This window comes from Anser cygnoides, chromosome 33 (genome assembly GCF_040182565.1).
Source record: "Anser cygnoides isolate HZ-2024a breed goose chromosome 33, Taihu_goose_T2T_genome, whole genome shotgun sequence".
NCBI lineage: Eukaryota > Metazoa > Chordata > Aves > Anseriformes > Anatidae > Anser > Anser cygnoides.
In genome coordinates, this window is record NC_089905.1 from 1,670,802 (window position 1) to 1,697,007 (window position 26,206).

General features: G+C 57.7%; 1 long non-coding RNA gene across 1 annotated transcript; it reads left to right on the forward strand.

Moving 5' to 3' along the window:
* The first annotated feature begins 1,132 nt into the window (after nt 1-1,132).
* On the forward strand, nt 1,133-25,218 carry LOC125181020 (uncharacterized). Its single transcript, XR_010827118.1, has 3 exons — nt 1,133-1,426; nt 22,537-22,634; nt 23,006-25,218. It is a non-coding gene; the product is annotated as an uncharacterized lncRNA (long non-coding RNA).
* The last annotated feature ends 988 nt before the right edge of the window (nt 25,219-26,206 follow it).

Genomic DNA, 26,206 nt, shown 5'->3' on the forward strand with positions numbered 1-26,206 from the left:
CCTACAAGCGGTCGCTTTCTCTTTCGCTCCTGCTGTGCCTAACCCTGGAGGGAGAAAGCAAACTTTGGTAGTCCTGGACATAAAGGTTATGTGCTGGAAGGGGGGAGACCTTTAGGAGAGGCCGGTAAGCCGAGACCCTGCCCTGGCCTCCGCGGGGCGATGGCAGGAGGCTGCAGCCTCCTTGTCCTGCCTCCGTGCACGACTCCCGGGTGCTGCTGCGGTGCCCTGGCTGAAAACATCTCCCTGGTCCAAGCTCCGCTGTTTTGGTGACGCTTGGGATCGGATCTCTTGGGATCAGAGGAAGGGAAAATGGGAAACTGCTTGGGTCTGAGTCCAAAATCCCTTGGGGCAGCAGAAAAAGCACACGGGAGCAGGGCCAAGGCAGAGCCCAGCTCCATCGGCACCCGGGGGCCGCCGACCCCCTGACTGGGCAGCGGTACGGCCCGCCTGTGTCACCGCAGGGAGAAGCAGGGGGACGGTACGAGTCTTGTGCCCCCAAGACCCAGGAAATAATGAACTTCCCGATAAATCACCAGCTGTGGTCGTGTGGTGTGGTCCGGCACCAGGCAGGCTCCGGATGCTTTGCAGAAAGCAGATTTTGGGGGACAATTGGGCAGAGCCTTTCCCCAAAGAGCTCAGGACGAACCCTCCTAAGCAAAAATGTGACTAAATTACCCCAAATAATTGCCCAGGAGCTGCTTTTCACACGGAGGGGGCAGCGGGACCCCGGAGGATGATGCTGAGGGCACCTGGGGCCAGGGCCAAACACCGGGCGAGGGATGCGCGCATATCATTTGTTGTAGGCATTTCAGAACATCTAAAATTAGATATTAAGGTTTCTTTTTTTTATTATTTTTGTCCCCTGCCAGAACATGGCTGTGTCTCATCCACAAACACCAGCTGTGGGTTTTGCTCTTGCTTCAGAAAGGCTTCCTCAGAGACGCAGACAAAAAGGAACGCTGCTCCACCCTCTCCCTCGTGCACGAAATCGGGGAGGAATCACAAGATTACAGCCCCAAACCCCGCTCTGGGGGAACTTTTCACAACCCGGGTGGAAAGCAGCCCCGTGGACCCCGCGCCCCCGTAATCCAGACCCTGCTCCAAGCCCCGGCTGAGGGAACAATTGCAGGCAAAGCCAGTGGGAGTTCAAAAGGAGCAATACTGAATTAAACGATGGCAATTTCCCTTATTTTCCGCCGCTTAAAGGTGCACGCTGGGAATGTTTAAATATCCTTGTTATCCCCTTCAATACCTAGAGAACATTTTTTTAACGAGCAGGGCTGTAATCAGGCCGCGTTCGTGCCAGGCATCTCTTACTAACAAACGCCATTCTCCAAAAGAGCTGTCCAGAGCCCATCCAGAGCCCTTTGAAGCAGAAGAAAAGGCACCTGCTGGACTGAGCGCTGCGGGCAGCTGTGCGAGCCGGGTAGGTGCCGGGGGACACTTCGCCCAATTTCACCGAGACAAAACAGAGCCCCCCCCTTCAGTGCGGAAAGGGAGATTTTGTTTATTTAACTATATATTTTTGGGGGGGTTACTGCGCATTTGGGGATGAACTGATGAGGACAGCGTCACACCTCGGGTGAGGATTGCCTGGTGTAAATGGATTTGTTTCCAGGCTCCAGCCCCTTTCCCCTGCGGAGCTCCCTGGCAGCGTGGGCGCTTTGGAGGCATCTAGCCGCGGCTTGGCCTTTGGGAGAACAGTTAAAATCTCCGTCTCGGGCAGGAAACCCGTGCTGTGGAGAGGCAGGAAGAAGGCAGGAGGCTTCCCAGCCTGGATCTGGCTGGGGGATGAGGATTTGCCCCGGTACCCGTGGGTGCCTGGGCTACGGTGGAGCCGGGCACGCGGTACCGGAGGCTGCCCGTGTGCAGCGCAGCCCCGCAGGCCTGGGGATGGCTCTGGAGCATCTTTTGTTGCGATTTTCTTTGTCTGGTGCGTGCTGAAACGGGGGCATCGCGTGGCCCAGGCGGAGCAAAAAATGCCCGGTGAATGAAAATGCCAAGTGCAAAACGCTGTGCGGGTGCTTACCAGCGAGACAAAGGCTTTTCCCTGGGCATCGCCCAAAAGAAGTCCCCCAAAATCAGTTTAGCCATTGACCTGCTCACACACCCGCACCCCAATTTTAGATGTGCTTGGGGCCATAAAGAGGATTTCGAACAAAACCTGGGCGTGCTGGGCTGGGTGAGAATCTGTGTGCGCTGTCAGAGGAGGCAGCGGTTGTTGCACGGCCGTGGTTTATAGGCAATAAGCGCACGCGGCGTGTCTGGAGTCACATGTGTTGGTGCACATCTCGGTGCAAACACTTAAAAAGCCAAAAAAAATCTTCTCTGGACCATCTGTGGCGTTTCTTCCGGAGCTCAAACATCTCCCAAATGGAGCCTCTCCGAGCTGGCAGGCAAAAACGAGGGAATTTCCCTCAAAAACCCCACCACGCGCTTCGCCCGTCTGCGTGCTCCCCGCGTGTGCCCGCGCTCCCCAGCTGGACGTGGCTGCTGGGCGCACGCCTGCAGCTCCGTGCAAACCCCCCCGCGCCTTGCACGCTCACCGCCTGCGTGTGCTGCGCGCCCGGCGTGCCCAGGGCTTCGCTGCGGGATCGCTGCGGGATTCCCGCACCAGCTCTGGCACCGCACGCATCCTGCGTACAGGGCGCGTCCCTATGGGGTGTGAGCGCACCCCAAAGGTTTTGGGGCAGCTCTGGGTGTTGGTGCTGCTGGATTCGCACCCTGCTGGCATCACAGCCCCCTGCTGAGCGTGGCCTGATGCGGGCTGGGGGGCTCGGACCCCTCGCAAGCCCCCCGAGCCCCCCCTGGCACAACGCCTGCACCGTGCCACGCACACGAGCCCAGCGCCGGGCGCGTTTTGGGGCAGAATCAAGGCATTGCGTTGCTGTGGTGGTTTGTAATTATTATTATTGTTATTATTATTATTTACATTCCCTAAAAAAGGATTTTTTAAGCCGGGTGCGGGTCAAAGGACCCCGGGGGCTCCCCAGCGGCCCCCAGTGCGCGCAAACACCGCGGGGATGGGGAAGGCACAGGGGGTCCCCCTGTCCCTCGCCCCCCCGGGACACCAATTGCGCAAAACTGCGGCTTTCGGGGGTGAAACACGCCTCGAGCACCTGCGATTATTGATCCCCCCTCCTGCACGGCAGCCCGGAGGCTGCCTGGCTTCGAAATTTGCCTGGTTTGGGAATTTTTTCTCCCTTCGAAATTCGCCTTCCTGCGAAATTTGTCTGCCTTCGGGATTTGTCTGCCTTCCTGCGAAATTTGTCTGCCTTCGGGATTTCCCTTCCTCCTGAATTTGCCTTCCTCCTGAATTTGCCTCCCTTCACAAGCTTGCTAGAAAAAAAAAATAAAGTTTAAAACGCCCGTTTTCCTTAAATAACGCCCCCTCCACCCCCCCCATCCCCAAGTGCCCGGACTGAGAACCGCCGACGCCTTAAAAAATAAACGCGAGCCTCGGTGGGCGCAAAACTCGGCTGTGGGCTGCGCTGCTTCCCGAGGTGGTGCCGAGCAGGCTGGGGGGTGCCTTATTTCGGTGCCCCCCCCCCGGCCCCTGCTCCTGCAAAGCACCGCGGAGCTTTGCCCCCCCCCCCCCCCCGGAGCTGGGCGCCCGCCGGAGCGCAGCGCCCGCAGCCGAGCCTGGTCCGGAGGCGAAAAGTCGCCGATTTCTGTAATTTCCACTTAAATTTCCACCGGGGGTCGAAAGAGCGATTTTTTTTCGCTCGGGGGGAACCGAGAGGATTTGTGTTTATTTATTTTTTTTTTTGGTTTATTTTCTCCTTTTCAGACGGTGTTTGGGAACTCGCCGGCGGTTTGCAGAAACTAGCGGGAATTAACCCCAAACAGAAACGCGAAACAAATCCAAATAGGAGATAAGGCGAAAGGGGGGGAGGAAAAGTCCCTCCGCCCGTCGCCTCCCGAGCTGTTTTCCAATTTGGGGCCATTCACGGTAAATAAATGAATGGGTAAAAAAAAAAAAAAGGAAAAAAAGGGAAAAAAAAATCCTGGTGGCTGAGGAATTAATGAGGGATGGGGCAGAGGAATGCGGAGAGCAGCGACCCGCACGGGGCTGGGAAAAGCGGCTCAGCTGCCGGGCTGCAAATTCAGGAGCTTGAAAGGGCTTTTCCCAATTAAAAAAAAAAAAAAAAAGAAGTGCCCCCCCCCCCCCGGGCCCACCCCCAGGACCCCCTGCAATTACCTCGTTCCCCGCGGGGCCGAGCCGGGCTGCGGGGCTGTTGCTCGCCGGAAGAAAATTTTGGGGTTGTTTTAAGGGAAAGCCGTGAAAAATCGCGCCCGGAGGGGGAAGGGATCGGTTGCGGGTTTGGTCGCGTCGTCGGGGTTTTGGGGGTGTTGCAAAAGAAATAAAAAATGCTGCGGGCGAAGCGAAAGGGGAAAAAAAAAAAAATCCCAAATAGGGAGGAAAATTGGAGTCCGGCTTGGAAGGGGGATTTTTTTTCTGCGGAATAAGCCAAGTTTCGGGTTTGTGGAGGGGGGGGGGGGGGGGACAGAAGGCGTTTGGGAAAGAGAGGGGGGAGAGCGTGGAGCTGGGGAAACTTGGGGAAATGCCTCGGTGCCGGTGCCCCCTGCCCTGGGTGGGCACCGGGGAGGAAATCCTCCGGCTTTGCTCAGGAAATGCCGGGGGGGATTTTGCTGCTAATCTGTGCTTATCGAGAAAAAAAAAATATATGATAATAATAAAAATAAAGAAATGGGAAACCCAGCCGGCGGTGCTTCTAAAATCGCAGGTAACTCTCTATCGCGATAGGGAACCCGCGGTCGATCGTGTGCGCCGGGAAATCCCAGGTTTGGTTGATTTGCTTTTATTTTTCAGGGAGAAATCCGTATTTTCCGAGGTTGGTCGTGCCCGGGCCGGAGCCGCCCGGGTCCCCCGGCATCCTGGCACCCGGCGTTTCGCTAATTACCAGGCGCTTTCCCCAATTAGCGGCCGTTTTCCCCGGGCTGCCGCCGCCGGGAGCGAGCCGGGGCCGTGCCGCCCGTCCTGCATTTGGCTTTTTGGGGGCCCCAGCGAGCTCTTTGTGCCCTAGAAGCCCCCCCAAAAAGTCCCCTGAGCTCCCCCCGCCCTGTTCGGCCCCGAACCGGGGCGCGTTCGCTCGGAAACGCTCCCCGCATCTCAGCCCCGCCGCTGCGCCTAGGGCTTACCATATTTGCATATATGCTAATGAGCCCCTAATTGCCAGGCTGCGGCGCTTCGCCGATCGATTTCCAGAAATCCAGAGGTGAAGGGAGCTCGGAAATAGCGCAGCTCCCTTCCCCCCCTCGCAGCACCCCCCCCGGCCCCCCGGCCGGAGCCGTCCCCGCGTTTCGCAGCGCAACTTTTGCACCTGGAGCCACGGCTGCGCCGCGGGGAGGCTGCGGGGAAGCTGCGGGGAGGTTGCGGGGAAGGCTGCGGGGAAGGCTCCGCGCCCGCTCCTCCGGATCCCCGCGCCCGGCTCCGGCCCCGCTCCTCCGCCGACGGATCCGGCCCCGGCCCCGGCCCCGGCGCGGGGGCTGCGGAGGTGGGGGGGGGGGGTGGGGGGGGGGGGGGAGCCCGCGGCGGGCAGGGAGGGAGGGCTGTGGGGCAGGGATGGGGGGATGTGGGGCAGGGGGTAGAGGGATTTGGGGCAGGGTTATGGGGCAGGGGTGTGGGGCAGGGATAGAGGGATTTGGGGCCGGGATAGAGGGCCGTGGGGGAGGGATACGGGGCAGGGCTGTGGGGCAGGGGTAGAGGGATTTGGGGCAGGGTTATGGGGCAGGGCTGTGGGGCAGGGGTAGAAGGATGCGCGGCAGAAATGTGGGGCAGGGACGCAGGGATGTGGGGCAGGGACGCAGGGATGTGGGGCAGGCTTGTGGGGCAGGGAGGGTGGGATATAGGGCAGGGATGCGTGGATATTGGGTAGGGATATAGGGCAGGGATGCGTGCAGGGATGCAGAGCGGGGATACAGGGATAGAGGGCAGGGATATGGGTCAAGGAGGCAGGGAGAGAGGGCAGGGATGCAGGGATATAGGGTAGGGATATAGCGCAGGGACACAGGGATATAGGGTAGGGATATAGGGCAGGGATGGACGCAAGGATACAGGGCAGGGATACAGGGATAGAGAGAAGGGATAGAGGGCAGGGACGGAAGGATATAGGGCAGGGAGGCAGGGCAAGGATGCAAGGTTATAGGGCACAGATGGATGCAGGGATGCAGTGCAGGGATAGAGGGATATAGGGCAGGAATATGGGGCAGGGATAGAGGGATGTGGGGCAGGGACAGAGGGATAGAGGGCAGGGATGGATGCAGAGATACAGGGCAGGGATGCAGGGATATAGGAAAGGGATACAGGGATACAGGGCAGAGATACAGGGATATAGGGCAGGAAGGGATGCAGGGCAGGGATACAGGGATATAGGACAGGGATGCGGGGATATAGGGCAGGCATATGGGGTTATAGGGCAGGGATATAGGGCAGGGATCCGGGATACCGGGCAGGGAGGGATGCAGGTGAGCAGGGCAGCACAGGCAGCCCCAGCCCCAGCAGCAGCAGCCCTCGGCCCCACGTCCCGCCCCACGCAAACCTCCCCGCGGGGACAAACCTCGGGGACAGCCCCGGGGGAAGGGGGCGGCCGAGACCCCCCCCTCCCACCCCCCAACCGTCCCCGTCCCCCCCCCCCCAAGCAGCGCGCCCCCCCCGGGAGCGTGTGCGCGCTGCGCTCGCCCGGCCCGGAGCCGGCCAAACAATGTGAGAGCCTCGGCGGAACAAAAGCCCGGGGGCTTGGGTTGCTGAACACGTCTGAGGCCAGATGAGCCGCTCAATTTATCGGACTCGGTGAGAAAATCATAATAAAAAAAGAGAGAGAAAGAAAAAAAAAAAAAAAAAAAAAGAGAAAAAAAAAATCGGGGGGAAGCCGGCGGAGGCGCTGGAGGAATTCGGCTCTCGAAGCGCCTTTATCAGGGGCTGGGGGCGGGGGCCTGGGGGTGTCCTGATAGCGGGGGGGGGGGGGGGGTGTCCGGATCCCAAAATATTCACGGTTGGGGTCACAGGGATGGGCCCCCCCCCCCTCCCCAGGCCGGGCTGACCTCGGCGCTCCCCCCAGCCCTGCTCCGGCGGGGGGCTTGGGGTTTTCTCTCTCCCCCCCCCCCCCCGTAACCCCCCTGATCCCAAGAGCCCGCTGTCGGCACGCCCCGCTCCCCCAAATATTTGGGGCGGGGGGGGCCTGAAGTCGGGCCCAGGATACCCTGGGCGGGGGGGGGCACATCTGGCCAGATGTGAGGGCAGCACAGCTGCCCAGATGTGAGCCCTCCCCGGAGCCGGCGGGGCCAGCAGAACCCCCCCGCCCGGCTTCTTCACCCCAGCGCACGGAAGGGCCCTTTAATTTTCATTTTAATTTCATTTTAATTCATTTCTTTTTTTCCTATCCCCCCACCCCCCCAAAGACCCGCGCCCCGCAACCCGTCCTTAATTCGCCTCCAAGGAAGGAGCCGGGCAAAGAGGGGAAGGTGCAGAGCTCCGCCAGCCCCCGGATTTGGGCTTTTTCTGCGATTTTCTGCAATTCTCGGTGCGATTTTTAAAGCTGGACCCCCCCCCCCGCCCCCCCCCCCCCCCCCCCAGCAGCCGCTCATTGTATTTGGGTTTTGTTCTGCCTTCGGGGCGCGGAAAGCGACTTTTTGTAGGGAGGCAGCAAAGCATGGAGCGGGGTTTGCATTTAGCTACGGCAAAACCCAAGCCGGGGGGGCATCCTCTGCAAATCCCGACCCCCCCCCCCCCCGCGAAGGGAGGGATAAGAAAATAATTTAAAATCAAATCCAAATCCAAATCAAATCGCAAGGTCATGGGGAAAACCCTTCCGAGCGGCCAAGTTTGGTCGCGGTGCGGCTCGGGGTAAATTGCAGAAATATCGTTGGTTTTCTTTTTTTTTCTTTTTTTTTTTTTTCTCGACGGTTTTTTAAAAAATTCTATAATTCCGGGAGGGTGTCGATTTATCAATTTAGCTCGATTTGCAATGAAAAAATCGAAAGAAAATCGCGGCCGTGTGCGGGAAACCGGGCGGGGATGCGCGGAGCCGCGCGGTGGTTGCGCCCTTTGCTCGGTCCCCGCAGGATCCGGGAAGTGAAAGTAGGGGGGAAAAAAAAAGCTGTAAAATGCTCAAATAAAAAGGAAATGCCCCAAATCAAAGGTGTCCTTGGCCCCCAGGGTCATCCCTGGTCCCCGTCGCTGGGGGCCGGCCCAGTGGGCTCCGGGTTTCCCAGTTTGGGGAACTGGGAGAGGGCCCCGGTGGGGAGGATGCGGCCCGGGGAAGGAGGGAAAATTGATGGAAACAGCCCCAAATTCGGCTGCTTTTAGGCTGGGGTTAAAAAAAAAAAAAAAAAAGATAATAATAATAATAGTAATCCAAGGCCGAGGGGAATTTTAAGGGAAAAAAGGAAAAAAAAATCGCAGCCGCTCCAGTTCTGTTTGAGGGATCCTGGGGTGGTTTTGGTGCTGACGGGGAATAAAAGGGCGGCGGGGAGGGGGAAAAAAGAGGCTGTGGGGTTAAGAGTGGGGAAATAATGCAGGTTTTGGTGCCCCCCCCGGGGAGCTGGGACCCCTGGGGGACGATGGGGGGCTGTTGGGGCTGGGGGGGGGTCAGGCTTGGGGGGTTTGGGCTTGGGGATTTTGGGGTTGGAGGTTTTGGGGTTGGGTTTGGGGGCGCTTGGGGGGGCTTGAGGGGGTTTGGGGTTGGGGATTTTGGGTCTGGGGGGTTGGGGTTGGGGGTTGGGGGGGTCGTGATGGGGGGGTGGGGGGGCAATGGGGAGTGATGGGGGGGCTATGGGGGAATGGGGAGGGGGTGCCGGGGGTGGGGGCTGCGGTCCCGGCGTGTGCTGAGCGCTCCCGCCCCCCCCCCCCCCGTCCCGTAGTCCCCCCCCCGGCCCCGTAGTCCCCCCCCCGCCCATTGATAGGCGCTGCAGAGGGGTGGGAACCGGGGCCGGTGACGTCAGGCGGGGCCCAGCCAATGGGGGGCGGCGGCGAGGGCCGGGAGTGGGGAAAGCATGAATGAAAAGTGCCGCGCGCCGCTCCCCCCGGCGCACAGCCTGCGGGCGGCCGCCGGAACCGGGCCGAGCCGTGCCAGAGCCGGGCCAAACCGTGCCGAGCCGGGCCAAGCCGTTCTGAGCCGTTACGAGCCGGGCCAAGCTGTGCCAGAGCCGTTCCGAGCCGGGCCAAGCCGTGCCAAGCCGTTCCGAGCCGTGTCGGGTCGGGCCAAGCCATGCCGTGCCGAGCCGAGCTGAGCCGGGTCGAGCCGTGGCCGTGGCCGGAGGATGCTGCCGTGGCCCTGGGATGCGGCCCCGGCCGTGCCGAGCCGTGCCGAGCCCGTAGGACGTGGCCGTGCCGAGCCGTGCGAATTGGCCTCCCGCGGAGCAAGGAGGGCTGCAGGTGAAATAACCGGGGCTGGGCGGGGACGGGGGGGGACAAGGATGGAGAGGTGGAGAGGAGGATGGAGAGAGGGATGGAGGGAAGGAGAGATGCAGGGAAGGATGGAGAGAGGGATGGAGGGAAGGAGAGATGGAGGGAAGGAGGGAAGGATGGGGGGAGGATGGAAGGAAGGATGGATGCGTTGAGGGATGGAGAGGAGGATGGGAGGATGGAAGGGAGGATGGGGGATGGACGGATGGATGGATGGAGGGGAGACCCGTCCGCAGGTGGAGGCAGAAGGGAGGACGCCCTCCGGGCTCCCCGAGGAAGGCGGAGGCTGCCGTGCCTCCCCGGAGGACGGAGGCTGCCCGGGGGAGGCAGGGTGGAGGCGCGGAGCTCGGCCGGGAAGGAGCCGCCTGCGGGTGTCCCCCCCCCCTTCCCCATAAACCTCCCCCCGGGGGGCAGCAGAGCCCCTGAGGAGGGAGGAGGAAGAGGGATGAAGGCTCGGGGGGCTGCGGGGAGCGGCGCGGAGCCGTGTGAGCAGGGCTCGCTGCCTCCCCCTCGTCCTCCCTTCCCAGCCTTCCATCATTTCCTCCGCCTTTTCCGCCCCTCTCCATCCCTCCCGTCCCCCCACACCTTGGCTGAACCCGAGGCATCGCAAGTTATCATTTATTTTTAACCTGCGGGTTATGATTGATTTTTTTTGGCAGTCGTCTTGTTCAGCGAGGGTTCAATGCGTTCCCGGGGGGGGGGGAAAGGAAACGTCCTTCTGGTCCCCTATGTGAAGTTGGGGGCACAAATTCTGTTCGCTTTGCTCATTGCTGCGCTGAGCCCTTCAATTCGAGGGGGCTCGGGGTTAGTAAAAAAAAAAAAAAAAAGCAAACCGTGGGCTCGATTTTCAGCACCTGCAGAGCACCATTTGGCTTGCAAATGGACCAGCTTTAAGCTGGCTGCGGGAAACGGGCAGCTCCTGGGTGCTGATTCCCCAAATTCTGCCCAAAATCACGTTTTCGAGGGCCTGATCCTGCTCATCCCACTGGTGCTGAGGGCAGCTTGGCACTGGGTCGAGGACCCTGACGCGTCTGTGCTGTTCCAGATCGCACTGCTAATATTTGCCTCTCTTTTTATTCGTTTCCTCCCTCGTTCCTTCCTCCCAAGCCCCTGGAGAAGAGGAGGCTGGCTTTTTTTCCTGCTGATGCTGTAGACTTCAGGGGTTGGTTGTTATCTTTGGTTATCTAGCTGTATGAGTGGTGTCAATTCTTCATAAAGCTAGATAACCGAAAGTAAAAATAACCCCAGTACACGCCTGAGGAGGATGTGGAGAAGAAAGGAAATTCATCAAAAGGAAGAGGAGGAAAAGGAGAGGAAAAAAAAAAAAGAAATGGAAAAGAAAGAAGAGAAAGGAAACGAGAGGCGAAAAAAAAAAAAAGCATGGGGAAAAAAAAAAGACAACTTTTTGGGACTGGAATTAAAACCCGAGGTAGGATTTTTTTTTTTTTAATTTTTAAGCACCTAATTTCCTCCTTATGGTTTTAAGGAAGAGTTCAGTGATGCTGTGCATGCGAGGGGAAAAAAAAAAAAACGCCTGCCTTGAGTCAGCCGAGGCTGCGGCCGCTCTCCCCTCGGCCGCTGCCCGTGATTGAATTAACGAAGTAAAACTTCCCCAGGTCAGGAATTGGCGAAGTGCAGGACCCAGGCTGCACACCGAGGATGAACTTTCCTCCCGTAAGCAGCCCCACGGCAGCCCAGAGCCCGTAAATCGATGCAGGTTACTGCCGTGGATTATCTGGGCAATAACGCAGCGCCGGAGCACGCTTTATTAATGGTTGTTTTGCAAACACAAACGCTGGATTCATCCCTTTTTTTTTTTTCCTTTCTCTCTGTTAAACGTGTAATTTCGTTCCCTGGCAGATACAACTTGGTATCAGGGCTAGAAAGACCGAGGTGGTGATTTGGAAAATGGGATCTTGCAGTTTTCTTTGTTTTTCTTTCCCAGTACCTCTCGATCCAAGCACTGGCTTTCTCCTTTTAACCCTTTGTCTATGAGCGTTTCCCTGAATGGATTTAAGGTTCCAAGATCAGGGATTTACAAAATATATATTTATAACTTGGGTATGAAACCGTATGAGGCTAATCAGGGAACCTGATTTTATTTAATTTATCCTCTCCGACTGCAAATTCACGCTGGCCATCACCCCCTGCACTGGATTTTCTGCCATCCTTTTCCTTGTGGAATCAGATTATTTTATTTTATTTTACCTGCTCTCTTTTAGAAGGGAATTTTAGGTCAAAGACGTGGGCCGGGTGCTTCTTGCCTGCTTTTAATGGTCAAGCTGGTTGGCTTAGAGGCTGCCGTGAAATACGGCAGCCTGTTTGGAGAGGTGTCGCGATGGTGCTTGGAACACAAAGGTCTTGTGATGGATTCAGTTATTTGTTAAATATAACCTTGGAATGGTGATTCCAAGGGAAAAAATCATAATAAAAATCCATATGGGTGGCAGCACCTGAAGTGAGGTGGGGAAGGAGTATTTATGGCATTGCAACCTCACAAAAATTGTGGGAGATGGAGAAAAAGAGCTGGCCTCTGACCCGTGCTGGACCTGCTCTTGTGCAGGATCTTTTATTTATTTAAAAAAAAAAAAAAAAGGAAAAGGCAAAAGGAACTGTCCCTGGGGCAGGGAAAGGCTCTAGTTCTGGGTGCAGTGTGAAGGACTTGTCCTGCTCCTGGGGTTATTTTAAATTAATAAATGAGGTTATTTCCCTTGGCCGTGGAACTTGGAATGGGGGAATTCTCCGGGGGTCTGGCGGGGTCTTGGGCACCACGCATTAGGCTCGAGCATCTTTTGGGGGACAGAGCCCTGGCCCCGGTGCAGCGGGACGTCACCGTGCCTCGGTCCCTCCTAGTCTTGTGGCCACCGGTGCCACCGTTCCCCGTGACGCTCGGATGCCAGCACCAAGCGCGGCCACGTCTCTCACCCCCAAATCCTCGGGTGGCAACGCTGGGCGGCTCCTGGCGCGGGGATGAGGCGCTTTTATGGCTGGGCGAGCGGCGGCGAGCTGCCACGTGCCACCCACCATTGGCCGGTGCCTTCATCCCGGGGGGGGGATGGCGCTTTTTGGCCAATCCGGGGCTGGAAGCGGTGCCGTGCGCTCGCCTTTCGGGTTTCTGCTGTGGCCAATTGTGCGCGGGGGACACGCCGGAGGCCGCAGCCTGGCGGTGTCACTTGCTTGGGGATAACAAAAGGCATGGGCAGAAATTGGGGCTCATGGCCTGGGACGAGGGCAGAGCTGGGTGGGGAATTGGGCACCCCGCAGCCTGGGTGCCGTCCTGGAGCAGGATGGATCTGGGGGCGCACTGGGCAGGAGGTGCTGGTGCTGTTTGGTGGCAGGGGGCACCCAGGGTCCTGCGCCCCTGTTGGAGAGAGCCCAGCAAACGTTCCCATCCCCGTGGGGGTGTGAAGTCCCCAAAAATGGGGTCCTTTTCCTTCCACCCCATCTCTTTAGTGGCCAGAGACCCCAGCAGAGGGGCAGGAACGTCCCCCAGCTCCGTGACCGCGCTGCTCTCCATCTCGGCGGCGATTTTTTAACATTTTGGCTGAATCGTGGCAGGCGAGCGCTTCCAGCCCGGGACTGGAAGTCCAGGAGGCCTTCGGGAGCTGGGGCAGGCTGCAAGCAGCTGTTTGGGGCATTTCTTTTTTTTTTTTTTTTTTTCCCCTTTTCTCCCCAGTTTGCTCCCGGGGCGCAGCAGCTCTAGGAAAGCCCCGCGTGTTGGCGTGACGTTGATCTAAATTGCAGCTTACATGTGGCCGTTTAAGCTTGCTTGGACACTCTGATGTGACTGGTTAACACTCAGCACTGTCTGCTCTCCTCTCCCTCGTGTCTGCGTAACTGCTGGGAACGTTCAGAGGAGACGTTCGTGCGGGTTCTGTGCTCCTGTATTGCGAGCTGCGCTCTCCACGTCCTTTTTTCTGCTTGAAGCAGTGTGGTTGGAGCCAAAAAAAAAAAAAAAAGGCAAATGCCATCCAAACTTTTCAATGGGCGAGTCATTAAGAAGAGCCGAGCTGTACAAATAGAGCTGCTGAAAATTCATCATTCCGCTCGGTGCATCGTTTTCACCTTGAAATAGCCGAGGAGAGCTGCTCCCCTGCCCGCAGTGTGAGGGGTGTGAGGACGTGGGGATCGGGCGATGTCAGGAGGAGGGGGAAGGATGGTTTGGGCCGGGTGTCCCTGTCCTGGCCTTCCTCTGCCTCCTCCTCCTCCTTCTTCCCCAGCCCATTTGCTGCAGGGACCCCTCTGAACCCTCAGCCCCATCGGTGCCATGGGGGTCACGGCGATCCGCTGGCACCAACCCCTCCTTTGGGAGGGCTAAAACAAATATATGGGATAGGTAACGGCAAATTCTCAGCCCAAAAATGTTAAATCCAAAAAAAAAGGGGGGGATTTGTGTTGGAGGACAGCAGGCGTTCTCTGACTGAAGGAATTTTCTGCTGGCCTCGTTCGCGACGTGAAGGTGGGAACAAAGGGAGGCCCCGGTGGCCGGAGGCTTTCGGGTCTCCGGCCTCTCCCTTGCACTCGTGCTATGGGATGTTGAAAGGGGCAATCACAAAGAAGTTGTGCATGTATGGGTGTAGAAATGTAGGTATGAACAGATTATTTTTTTTTTTTTTTTTCCCCACCCCGAGCGGTCGCAGCCTGGCATTGGATGCAGGATGGGCTTTGGCTTTCAGGTCCCTGCCTCAGCCCATTCCCAGCACGGTGCCCCCAAAGTGCCGGGGATTTGGGGCATTTTGGGGCCACCTGAGGCTGCACCTCACTGCTCTGGGTCTGTGCTGGGGGCAGGAGCGAGGTTCCCTGCCGCCGGTACCCGGGGAGGTCAGGAAGGCTCACTGAAGCCTCCGGACTGAGGCTGGGAGGCGAGGGCACCTTTGTGCCACCAGCAGCCACCCCTCTCCAAACAATCTGGGCTTCAAACCACCCCCCCTTCCCCCCCCCCCCCCCGCCCCCAAGTGGTTTCAAGGGAGTGATTTTTTTTTTCTTATTTTTTTTTCTGCCAGGATTATGATAAACCAGGCATGCTAAGCTGCTGAGGGAATCGGATCAGGCCCCGCTTTCATTCTGGGGCTGTGTGGGAACGGCTGGGGCCCTGCCCCGGATTCGCTGTGCCTCGGGGGTCCCCGTCCCATTCCCAGATTTGGGTCTCGCCCCCGATGCCCCCACGACGGGGCTTGCTTTGGGATGCTCGCTGCTGGTTTTTGCACCACGGAGCAAAAAAAATAAAGGGTGAGAGGCTTTCTCTGAGCCCCCCCTTTCAGGGTGCGAACGTGGCACAGGGCATCCAACAAATGGGACCGGACGGGTCCCCCGCATCCAGCCCCGGGGGGACAGCTGGTGGCATTTTCCCCCGGGGGCAGTGGGGAGGAAAATGCTGAGCTGGGCGCCCGTGGGGCTGCTGGGCGCAGCCAGGAAGGTGGCTGGGATGCTCTGAGGGTGATCAGATGTGAAAGCAGAGCTGCGGTGCTCACAGCCTCGCCGCGGGAGGGCTGTGACAGCGCTGCCGCCGACAGCGTGGCCCTAAAAATAGTCCTGGGGCAGCGTTCTGGCTCGTCCTGTAGGGTTTTTAGGGACGGAGATAGGAAAGGACATGTGCGTGCGAGTCCCTGCTCGCTGCCTTCATCCACTGCTGGAAGACGTAAGGGGAGTGGGGACGGCTGGGGGCTTCAGGGCAGGCAGGATCTGGCCATCTGCAGAGCTGTGGTGGTCGTGGTTGGTTTTGCAGGAAAAGCTGGGAAATCCTGGTTCCTGAATTACAGGGCAGGAGGTCTCGGGGCGCTGGATCCGCTCCTGGTCTCGTGCTGGTGTCACCGGGGGATTTCCCCCACTGCAGCAAGGGCCAGACTCGGAGCTGCAGTCTGAAACCCTACAGCTAAGCCGTGTAATCCCAGCAGCTGCAGGCCTGAGCTCCGGCTAGGTGTAAAAAAAAAAAACATTTTAATTCTGCTTTTAGGGATTCCTGTCCTGCAGGGACAGGGGGGCAGTGGCAGGGCACCGCGGTGCGGAGAGGAGCCGCCGCCTCGGGCGTGTTTTAACCGCTCAGCGTCACGCCATCAGTTCTTGGGGCTGGGGCAGGTGGAGCTGCAAAACGTGGGATTTGGGGGAAAAAATCCTACCCTGGGGATGATGGGGAGGGGGTGGCCTGGGGCTCGTGCAGGGCGCACAGCGCCTTCCCTGGAGGGACGTCACTGGTGTTGGCACAGCCGTGCCAGGCTCGATGTGACCTCCATGGCGGGCGTCTGCTGAGGTGGCCAACCCAGAACATGTCTCTTTTTGGGGAGAAAAATGTAATATCTGTCCAAGAAGCCGTTTTTTCCCCTTCTGAAAGGCAGTGTGTGAGCAATGGGGAGGGGAGTGAGGGACCCTGGGTCCGTGTCGCTTGTCGCTGTCTGTCCCCTTGGGGAGGAGGGAGAGATGTCCTTGAGGTGCTTGTTCCTTCTGGCTGTAAATATCCGATGTTTTGGGCAAGATTGAAGCATTCAGCTTCTGTGGTGTTCTGCAGGAGAGACCCCTTGTAGGGATTCCTGGGCCGAGCAGGGCAGGAGCACACTGGGGCCAAGCTGCCTTCCCCTGGCCCCAGTAGGCGCCAGCTGCTGGGGAGGAAAGTGCTCGAAACCCCACAATTATGGGATAATTAATTCCGAGCGAGCTTCTCGGCTTGCCAGCCCAAGCTGGAGAGTTTGTGTCCCCTCCCCAAAAAGTGCCTGGGCTGGTTTTGGCTGTCCTCGCACCCCACAGGGCTCGGGGCTGAGCAGGAGGGGTGGAGAGCCCCAAATTTATTATTGCTTTTGGGTTTCCCTCTGTGCCCCTGCTCCCTGGAAAGGGAATCATGCCTTTGGATGGAGCTGGGTGTGTGGAGTTACTGGGAAAGGTTCAGGGAGCTGTTAAAGGGTTTTGGGCACCTGATTCCTGCAGGACCTGGGCTGGATGCTGCGGGTGGGTGCCGCAGCAGGCGGGTGGCCCCGGGCCACCGATTTTTGTGGACGGAGTCTGTTCTCTGCAGGATTTGCTCCTTTCCTCCTGTTTGCTTTGTTTTGAGCAACAAAAGGCCTTCCGAAAACTTGTTCTACCTTTTTAGGAAAAAAAAAAAAATTAAGTTATTTTTATCTCGAAACCACCCTTTTCTGGAGCTGCTTTGCGCACGGCCTCGGCTCTCCGCTCCAAAGCCAGCTGCGGTTTCAGGAGGCACCCGGGGCACGAGGCTCTCTGCTGGGGTCGAGGCTCTCCCAGGCTTCTCCCTACCCCGGTGCCGGGCCGGCGGTGAGCGGGTTGCCATGGAAAACCAGGATTATTCCTCCTGTGCCCGTGCAGAAGGGGGCCGGGGCTGTCGTTTTTAGCGTGCGCGGTGCCGTTCTCCGCCGGCGCGGGAGCCGCAGCCTTCGCGGCCTCCTTCCCCTGCAGCCTCCTTCCCCTCCTCCTGCAGCCCCAGCCCCTCGGTCGGGCTCTTATCTCCAATAATCCCCCGGTAAGAGGGCTTTCTGCTTGTTATGACACCCAGTGAAAGCGTGGGAGAAAGATCCTTTCTTCGCCCTTGTCCTCCGCAGCCAGCCTCTAGCCTGAATGGGAGGCTTTTTTGTGCCTCTGTGTGCCTGACTAATTGAGCTGAAGGACTTGCGTCTGGAAGGGCTTGAAAGGGACTTTTGTTGCCGCTGCGGAGTTTGTGGAAGGCGAATGAGCCCTGCTTTCTTAGGGGACGCGGGTCCTGGGCAAATTTGACTCTCGAGTGCTCACGCCTCCGAGGTCTTTGGGAAAAATTAGAAAAAGGGTGGTGGGCCTGCTTTTTTTTTTTTTCTTGACAACTATGCCCCAGCCGCTGAAAAAATGGAGTCTGGCCCCAGAACGCTTCGTGAGCCGGCTTTAAAAAAGGGCCGGGTGAGATGAGAAAATCTGGATTTAAAAAAAAAACTGCGTTGGCTGCCTCTGTCTCCTGCTTTTTTAAGGCCCAGCGCTCGAAACACAAATCCCCCCGCTCCCCGTGATCCACGGAGAAATTGTGGTGCGGTTGCCTGATGGCACCTCCACCTCCTGTTTTTGCCCCACAAACTGAAAATTCCTCTTTTCTTCTCGCTCTTGATGGGAGCGGTGACAAATTGGGGTTCTCGCTGAAAAGCCTTTATTTAAGGCACGGGGTTGTCCCATGAGCCTGGTCCAAGCGCGGGATGCTTGTGGCCGCTGAGGGCTCAGCGTTCCCACCTCTCTCTCCATGCGCGATGCTTTCTGCTCGCCCCTGCTCATTTTTTCAGGGCCATCTTGTCTGGGAGGGGGTTTCCAGCAGAAAGTGGTTGGGGGCTCAAGGCTGCAGGGCTGGCTTTGTATGGGGCCGGCTCTGTATGGGGCCGTTGGTGGAATCGGGAATGGATGCTCAGCCAGGTGGCCAAGGTGGATTCAGCGCGTGGCCCATCTTGCCCCGTGAATATTTCCCTGGACCTTTTTGAGGGCTTGCTGGGAACTACCAGGAATAAATATTCTGACCCCAAACTGGCAGGCAAAGGGCGAGGCCCGGTGCCCTATCCAAAACCACCGCTGCGCCTCGTGCGCGCAGCCTTTCCTCTCCCCCTCCTTGCTAACTTCCGCAAGGAATGATTTCTTTAGACTTCTCAACGTAAAAAATCCCCTCTCCTCTTTTTTTTTTCCCCTTCCCTTTGTCATTTTTCCTTTTTCTCCTCCTCCTTCTTCCCAGCATGGAGCCTCTGAGTTAGGGATCGCTGTCGGAGCTGCGGGGCTCCGTCCCACCCCCTGCGTGGATAAACGCTCGGTGCCTGAGCTTCCCCAGTGGGGTTCGGATGCAGAGTGGCTGAAAACATTTGGGAAGTTGGATTTTGGGCACGGTGGGGCTGTGAGGGCCGTGGGTGTTGGCAGCTCCTCTGTCCTCCATCCCCAGAATGCTTCCTTGTGGCCTCTGGGCTGCAGAAATGCCGCCTCCTCCCACGGCCAACGATGCTTGAGGTGTGCGCGGGGGTCAGAGCAGGCTCTTAAATAGAGTTGGTAAGGGATGGGAAGGGAAAGAGAGAACCCCCTTTTATTTTTTAACTTAAAAAATAATAATTTTGATGAATTTGGTGCCTAACACTTTTCCACACGGCTCCACGAGGGAGGTTTTCCATGTCAAACCATTTTTGGTTTGAAACCCACGGACTCGCCTTCCTTTCCGGCAGCCTCCACGCGGTCCCGCAGCGGCACCAGGTGACACCAGGTATTTGCCAAGTGACCCCCCCGTTACCACCCTGCCCAAACGCCAATTTCCGTGCTGTTTGTGTGCTCGTAAGGAAGAATCAGAGAAGTTTGCTTTCTCAGCACCGCGGGATGAGAATGATGCTGCATCTTGGTCATTAGCAATAAGCAGCTGTCGGCGCCAGCCTTGCTGGGCATGGGGCGCACGCTGGCGCACCCACCGACCTTCACTTGGTCCTCCCTGCTTTCATCTAATTAAACAAAAAAATTAATCTGATAACTATTGTAAAATCAAATCAAAAAATCCACCAACTTCAGGAATCGGGTGTGCTTGGAAATCTGAGGCTCGGAGTTGAGCAGCTGGAGGGTGCCCTCCTGGCAAGGCTGGTGGGTCTCAAGCCAGGGGACAAATAAAGAAATCCACGTTGCTGATTTATTTGCTTTTATTCCCCTCTCATCTTTTTTTTTTTTTTTTTTTTTGGTAGGGAGGGGGCTGACTCACTATTATTTATTTTAGACACTTGAGGCTGGCAGAAGTGCTGTATATTTTTAGTTTGTGGAGAGGCCTTAGCTGAACAGGTTGGGATCAGGTGGAAAAAATGAAGTGTCTTTTTTTCTCTAACCAGCCAGTAATTTGGGGTATTCTGCATTTTGGAACACACCAGATCATAAAAAACAACTGATTTATGGCCATATTTTTAGCCATTCCCTAAAATTTTGAGAATTCTTTGCCCTAGTACAGATAATTGCTCCTTCCCACAGCAGCTCCTAGCTTAAATAATGAGCCTTCGAGCAGATGGGGAGGAAACAATACAAATTTGGCCATCGGAAGGAGATGTAGAAAATAAACAACAAGGTGGTTTTAGCTCAGGTGAGGCATAACATAATTATTGTTAATCGATAACAGCACAGCCATGGAATATTCAGAATTATGCTGCGCATAAGGCACAGGGCTCGGGTTCTTGTGTTGGAGCATCCTAGGGCAGATCGTGGCCGTGGGTGCCTGGTAGCTCATCTAGCACAGTGGGAAAGGACGTATTTTTTTTTTTCCCCTTGATGAAAGGAGGGGAAAAATAAATAAATAAAAAGGAAAACGTGGGGTTTTGGTGGTTATTTTCCTGCCAGGAGAGGCTGGGACAGTGGCTCTGCACTGTCCTGGTGCGCAGGTTGCCAAACCTTGGTGGTTGCCATCGCCGATGCATCACTGGGATTTTATATTTGGTTCATAGCGGCCTGTTTTTTCCTCCTTTTTTCTCCTTTTTTTTTTTTTTAATACCTTTTGCACCCCCCCCCCCCCCCCCTCAAATTCTGCGTTTCAGCCTGCTTTGTCTCATCTCCTGCTGGCGTTGTTTAACGAAGGGGCAGCCGCTCCCACGCCAATGGGGTTGGGGCTGTTGTTGTTGTTTTCCTGGTGCTTTGTTCCCCCCTGGCGCCCTCCCCGTGCCCCTCGTCCCTCGCCCCCATGCTCGGGGGGGGACTGGGGGGACCCCAGCAAGGGTGCGGGGCCGGGGTGCCTGGGGAGGGACGGAGCAAACACAAAGCCCAAGCACCACGACACGGGCTCTTGTTGTGGTGGTTGTGTGCGAAAGAGTTAAGCCATTAGAAATTCCGAGCCCTTCTTCCGATAGTTAAACCTGATTTGCATGCATTTGCATAATGAATGTCATTTGCATTCTTGGAGGTTGGCTACTTCTGTGGGAAAAGTCAAAGCGGGATTGCGGGGAGGGCGAAGGGGGGTCGGTGAAGAAAGACGGGAAGATTTCCCCGCGCCCCACGCGCATCCCTGCCCCCTCTGTGTTTTCCCCCATCCTCACCCAAACGCTGTGATTCTTCCCCCCTCCCCCCCCCCCCTTTTTTTTTTAATTTTCCCCCCATTTTCCCCCCCTCGATGCCTTCCTGCCTCTCCCTTCGACGCACAAAAGCCAAGGGCGGATGGGCCGTGTCGAGGCGAGCGCATCCTTCCCTCTCCCCCTCCTTTAATTTCCCCCCCTCTAATTCCAGCTTGGCTCCTGTTCCCGGCGCCCTTGCCCGCGCTGGGGGGGCCGCGGCCCCTCTCCCTCCCCTTCCCCGCGGGTGCATGCGTGCTGGAAACGGTAGCAGAAAGGGAAAAAGGTGCGAGCCACCATTTTAGGCAGCCGACACGTAAAATGGCCGATGCTCTCTCCCCGCTCAGCGCCATGCGGCACCGCGGGCACGGGGGGACGCATCCTGCCCTCGGTCCCCTGTGCTCGCCATGGGGGCACGGGGCTCAGCGTGCCTCCGTCCTGGCCTCAGCCACCCAAATTTTTCCTTTTCCCACCGGCGATGGACTCGGCGTTGCGGCCACCGAGCGCCACCGGCATCACCCGCGCCCTAAAACACCCCAATTTTATTTCACTCTCGATCCCTGCGGTAGGGATGGTGCTGAAGCAGGTGCCCAGTCCTTTCTACAAGGGATTTTGTAATTATCGTTAAAAAGTGCTCCATGCCACGCAGGGGTATTGGGGGTTTGGTTCATGCACCGAATTTTCTTGTAGTGGCTCCAGCTGACGTTGAATTTTCAACGTGTCACGATAATATTAGGGAAGCAGCTGCTCGATTATTATTTTTATTTTTTTTCCCCCATTTTTTGGATTAGAAAAATCCAACAGACTTAATTATCGCTGAGAACATTTTTTGGCTGTTTAGGGGAGGAAAAAAATCGATGCCAAACACAAGTGGGGTCATCCCTGCCCTTGCCTAGGGCTGGTTCGTGGCACCGAAAGCGGGACAGGAGAAGGGAAAATCACTGGGTCTGGCACAACCCGGCCACGTGTGAACTGATCGGTTTTTACTCTGGCACTTGAGGTATTTTGGGGTGTTTTATCTACAGACCCCACATGAGAGGCTTGTGATTTTTAGGTGATGAAATTTGTGCTCTGTAAGGCTGGGCTTGCTTTTCTTTTTTCGTTTCTCCCCATCCCCCTGTTGCCATGAGAAACTCAAAAGTCTAAATACGCGGAGCGAGCTTAACCCTGGCACGAGGGGAATTTTCACGGCAAACCGAAACAACCAGAAATTTATGGTTTCAAGAAAAATAAATCTTTTTTTTTTTTTCCCCCTCCCCAGTGGAAAAACCACCGATGGCTCGGCGTGCCCGGCCCAGCGTGTGCAGGAATGGGAGCCCCGTCCCTAACGCCCGCAAAAATGCACTAAGGCTCTTAGCTGCTCAGCTGATTTCCCCCTGCCTTAGTGTATTTTTCCGTGCTGGGGGATGTTTTTTTGTTCCCTTTTTCTCGTTTTTTCTCATTCCTGGGACCTGGGCTTGGGTTGGGGCTGAGGCTGGGCATCATCTGTGTCTCGGGGTCGCCTCCATCCCCGGCCGGTCTCGTCCTTTCCACCAGTTGGCTTCTCCCCGGTTTAACCAGCAGAAAGAGGATCTTTCTTGGCCCCAAATGCCTTTCTCTATTAAATGTGCCCCATAAATTCTGCTCAGGATGTCTAAATCCATGTGTAGCCTGTGAAGAGCCACGGATAAAGCAGAGTTTTCACGAAAATATACAAAACGAGTTAATATCTAAAGCCACAATGAATCCGTAAGGGTGATGTGGGGCAGCACGAGGGCTGTGGCCACCCCGGTTTTGGGGGCATCATGTGGCTGAGCCTCGGAGCTGCCCAGCATTCCCGTGTCTGGATGAACCCCTTGGCTTTGGGTTTTTCAGCATCCCTGGGCACGGAGGGAAGCCTGGGGCTCGCAGCTCCCCAGAAGGCTGATGGAAAAATGTGTTTTGTTTTGTTTTGTTTTTTTTTTCCACTGGGATTTACAGCCGTAGGTCCAGCCTTGTAATTCCTGTGCCCCTGAGGCTGGGAGGGACAGGGGGTGCTGAACGAGTTCGCACCCAGCTCGGGGCAGAAGCACCGGGGTTGGGGCTGACGTTCATCCCATTCCCATCCCTTTTTCCCCCCTCTCTCCCTGCCAGGGAGCGGCGTGGCTTCCCCCGGCGCGATGCTCTGCTCGTGTTGTGGCCGGCACATCGTGGCACGTAGCTCCCGGTGAGAGTTCACGGGGAATTTCCTGGTAAGTGAATTTATTTCTCAAGGTTTTCTCCGCACACCGAGGGCCGAGCAGGCTCCGGCACGGGCTGGGCTTCCCCACGGCAGGAGCTTGGGGATGGGTGCAGGCGACGCTGGCTGCGGGGATCAGGGGGGGCAGCGCCTCACTCATCATCCAGGATGCCTCCCCGGCTCCTCGCACACCCTTGGGTTTGGCTCCTAAAACCTCTCGAAGCTGTTTCGTTAACTTGCAATCCTCCAAGCCTGCCAGCGGCGTCCTTCCCACCTGTAGGAACAAAGGGCTCCTGCAATGATATTTTCTTTTATTTTTGTGTTTTATATGTGAAATCCGTGGAGGTAATAAAGGTGTTTCTGTTTCTTTTGTTTCTATCCCAGGTCGTCTCGCTACCGCATGAACCCGGGAGTGGGGAAAAACCCACCCTGCAAACCCAGGAGAGCCTGGCCCTGAGAGCCACCAGCCCCGTCTCAGGGGGTCACGGCCACCGGAAGCCCTCGCAGTGGCCGATCCCACGTGAACCTTCCTCCTCCTCCTTCTTCTCCTCCTCCTCCTGCCTGCAGCCACTGGCTGGAGCAGCGCAGAGCACGCCTGGTGCCAGCACCGCGGCCACGGGGACACCGGGGACTGCCCTGGGGACAGGCAAGGACACCACTGAGCATCCCTGTGCCGGGCAGCACCAAGCCTCGTGGGTGAGCCTGGGGGGCGCGGGGGGCACCTCGGGGAGCGCAGGTGGAGGTGATGGGCAGGGGACCGGGCTGGGGAGGGGACCGATGGCCAGGGCCAGCGCGGTTGTGACCGAGGCGCAGCTGAAGCGGGTGCTTTGCCCGTGGTCAAGGCTGAATCACAAACTGCGCATTGTTTCCGAGGGGGTTCGGCACATTTCACCGCCCCCCCCCCCCCTTCCCCTTTCCTCTCCTCTCGCCCTCGCACAAAGATGTCATTGTGCCGGGGGCTGGGTGATGGCAGCGTTGTTATTTGGTCCAAAAAAAAAAAAAAAAGTAAAAAGAAAAGAAAGAAGTGGGGAGGGGGGGACCCAACAAGGTGAAGAGGTTTAAATCAGCTTAGCCCAAATGCCAATTAAAAACCAAAGAGGATTAGGCTTGTGATCAGCAGAATAGACAGTCATTGTGCCCGGGCTAGGGTCCCCCCTCCAGGTCCGGCGGTGGTGGGATGCGGTGGCGCAGGGGCCAGCCCGCAAGCCGCTGGGTTCCTGGGGTGAAGGCCACCTTTTTGCCTTTTTTTTGAACATATTCGAGCACTCTTGGCTTGAGTTTGGCCGAGCAAGGAGAGCTTTTGGTCTCCCTGCCAAGGGAAGGTCTTCCCCAGAATCGGTGCTGGGCTGGCTTGGGCCTCAGCGTGCTCTGCCCTGGCCGTGGGACCACGAGGGCAGCACCCAGACCTCCCGGTGCTGCATTGCCCTCAGTTCTGGGGAGCGGGGTAGGAGACACCAGGAGCATCATGTGGGCTGTCCTACAGCTCGTGGGCAGCCAAAGAGTCACAGAATCACCGGGGCTGGAAGCGAACTTGAAGATCAGCAAGCGCAACCGCCAACCTCCTGCGTCCCAGCGCTGCGCCACGGCCCTTGGCACCACCAGAAGACCTCGTGCATCTCTGCCTGGAGAAGACGTCTCGGTGCTTTTCACGTGGCTCAGGCCTCCTTTGCTGTCCTCCTTCGCCATCCTCCAGCTCTCTGCAGCGAGGTTTGAGCTCCTGGGAGGTGCCTGTGGGGGAACCACAGTGCTTGTGGCGTCCTGGGCTGGGGCGAGGAGGTTTGGGGTGCTGAGCCCCGCAGCCCTCCCAGCTCCGAGCAGCTCTCCCGTACCACTGGAAGCCCAGGAACTGAAAGTGCTTCGTTCCCAGTCCCACTGACCCCATCCTGTAAGGCAAGCTCGGGCACCCAGGGCAGCCCTAGCGCGGCACCGGGCGCATCGGGGCCGAGGTGCCTCCGTGCAGCACAAAGAGGGTCAGGAAGCGCCACCGCGCACAGGCTTTGAGGCTTCTTTGCGCTTTCAGGGAGGAAAGGAGCCAAGCAGGGAGTCCTCTGATGCTGGTGGGTGCAGACTGAGCCCCTTCTCCTTCGGCCTGATGCTGCTGGCAGCTCGGGGGGCTTGGGGAGCGCCCCGCGTCCCATGGGGAGCTGCGTGCGTCCACCCCCAGCCCTCGCCAGGCAGAAGCTGGTTTGGAGAAGCCATGCAGAGGCACCGAGCCATCAGCAATAAATGCAAAATGCTCTGGCCCTTGAGCTGCAGAGAGGAAATGGGAGGGGGAAAAAAAGGCCTTTTTTTCCAAAGGGAGAGCCTTCTGCAGCAGGAGCTGGTCCCGGTGTCGGGGTCGAGCCTGGGGCCTGGGCAGCGGGCGCTCAGGGAGCGTTTTGGGGCAGGAAGCGGGGCTGCTGCGGGGCGAAGGATCCGTGCTGCAGGTGGGGACAGGGCTGAGGCTTTCTCCCCGAGCACGGCGCCCATGGGTGCCACAGCATCCCTCCTCCACCGCCCTGCCCACGGCGCCCAGCGAGCGCGGGGACTTTGGGAACGGGGAGCGAGGGAGCGTCAGCATCCGTCCCCCTTTTGTCGCCGCCGTGTAATTTATGATATGAGAGGGGGGCCATTGTCTGGACCCATCCTGTATTTTTCCGAGGGCTTTGCCTCTCTTCCCAGCCCCCCGCTGTGCCGCTGCTACTGTACCGTTGCCATGGGACGTGCTCCCCGCGCCGCGGCAATGCGGGGCAGCGCTGGGGAGGGCAGAGCGCCACGGCCGGACCCATCTGGAGCCCCGCAGCCCCGCTGCCGGCAGCACCCGCGGGCGGCCCCGCTGACGTGCCGAGGGCCTGGGAATGGGGCTTTCGGCCCCTCCAAGTTCACGGCCACCGGAGGCATTCAGCTGCCAGGGGGACAGCGGGATCCGGGGCGTTTGGCTCCATTCTCCCTTCCCCTCCGCCTTTCAGCGGCGGCGGTGTCCTCGGCGCATACAGATCCCCCCGTCCCTTTCTCCTCCTGACAAGTGCGCACATAAATAAATTACCCCCACCGGGCGAGTGTGGAACAATCTGTCCCCTAAATTCTATTCATCGCCAGACAGGACCCATTATTCCCCCGATTAAAGCCGCTGGAGTAGCTTGCAAGGGTTACAGTTACTCTGTCAAACTGTAAATAAGACACTAAAAATAAAGGGCGCTGCTGAGAGAGGGAGAGAGAGGGGGAAAAGGGAAGCCAGACTAATGCCTGCTGCTAGGGAAACCGAATGAATCCCTAATGATGCCTGTGTACAAACTGCAAATAATGAAGGAAAAGTGACAAACGGACCTCGGCCGGGCTGCGGCGAGCCGCCGGCTGTGGGGGACTCTGCGCCCGCCTCGCCATCCCCATCACCCCTAAGGGAGCGAAATGGGAGCAGGACCTTTGGGTGCCCAGCCCTCGCGGGGCGTTAAAGCCTTTACTTCGCTGGCAGCAAGGTTTTCTTGCTGATGAGTTTATTTTCCAGGTGCGTTGAGCGCAGCGGATCCCCTGAACCAAGGGATGGTGACACTGCTTGAGCCCATTTTGGGGTGGTGCAGGGGCACATCCATCGGCCCTGGCCTTGGG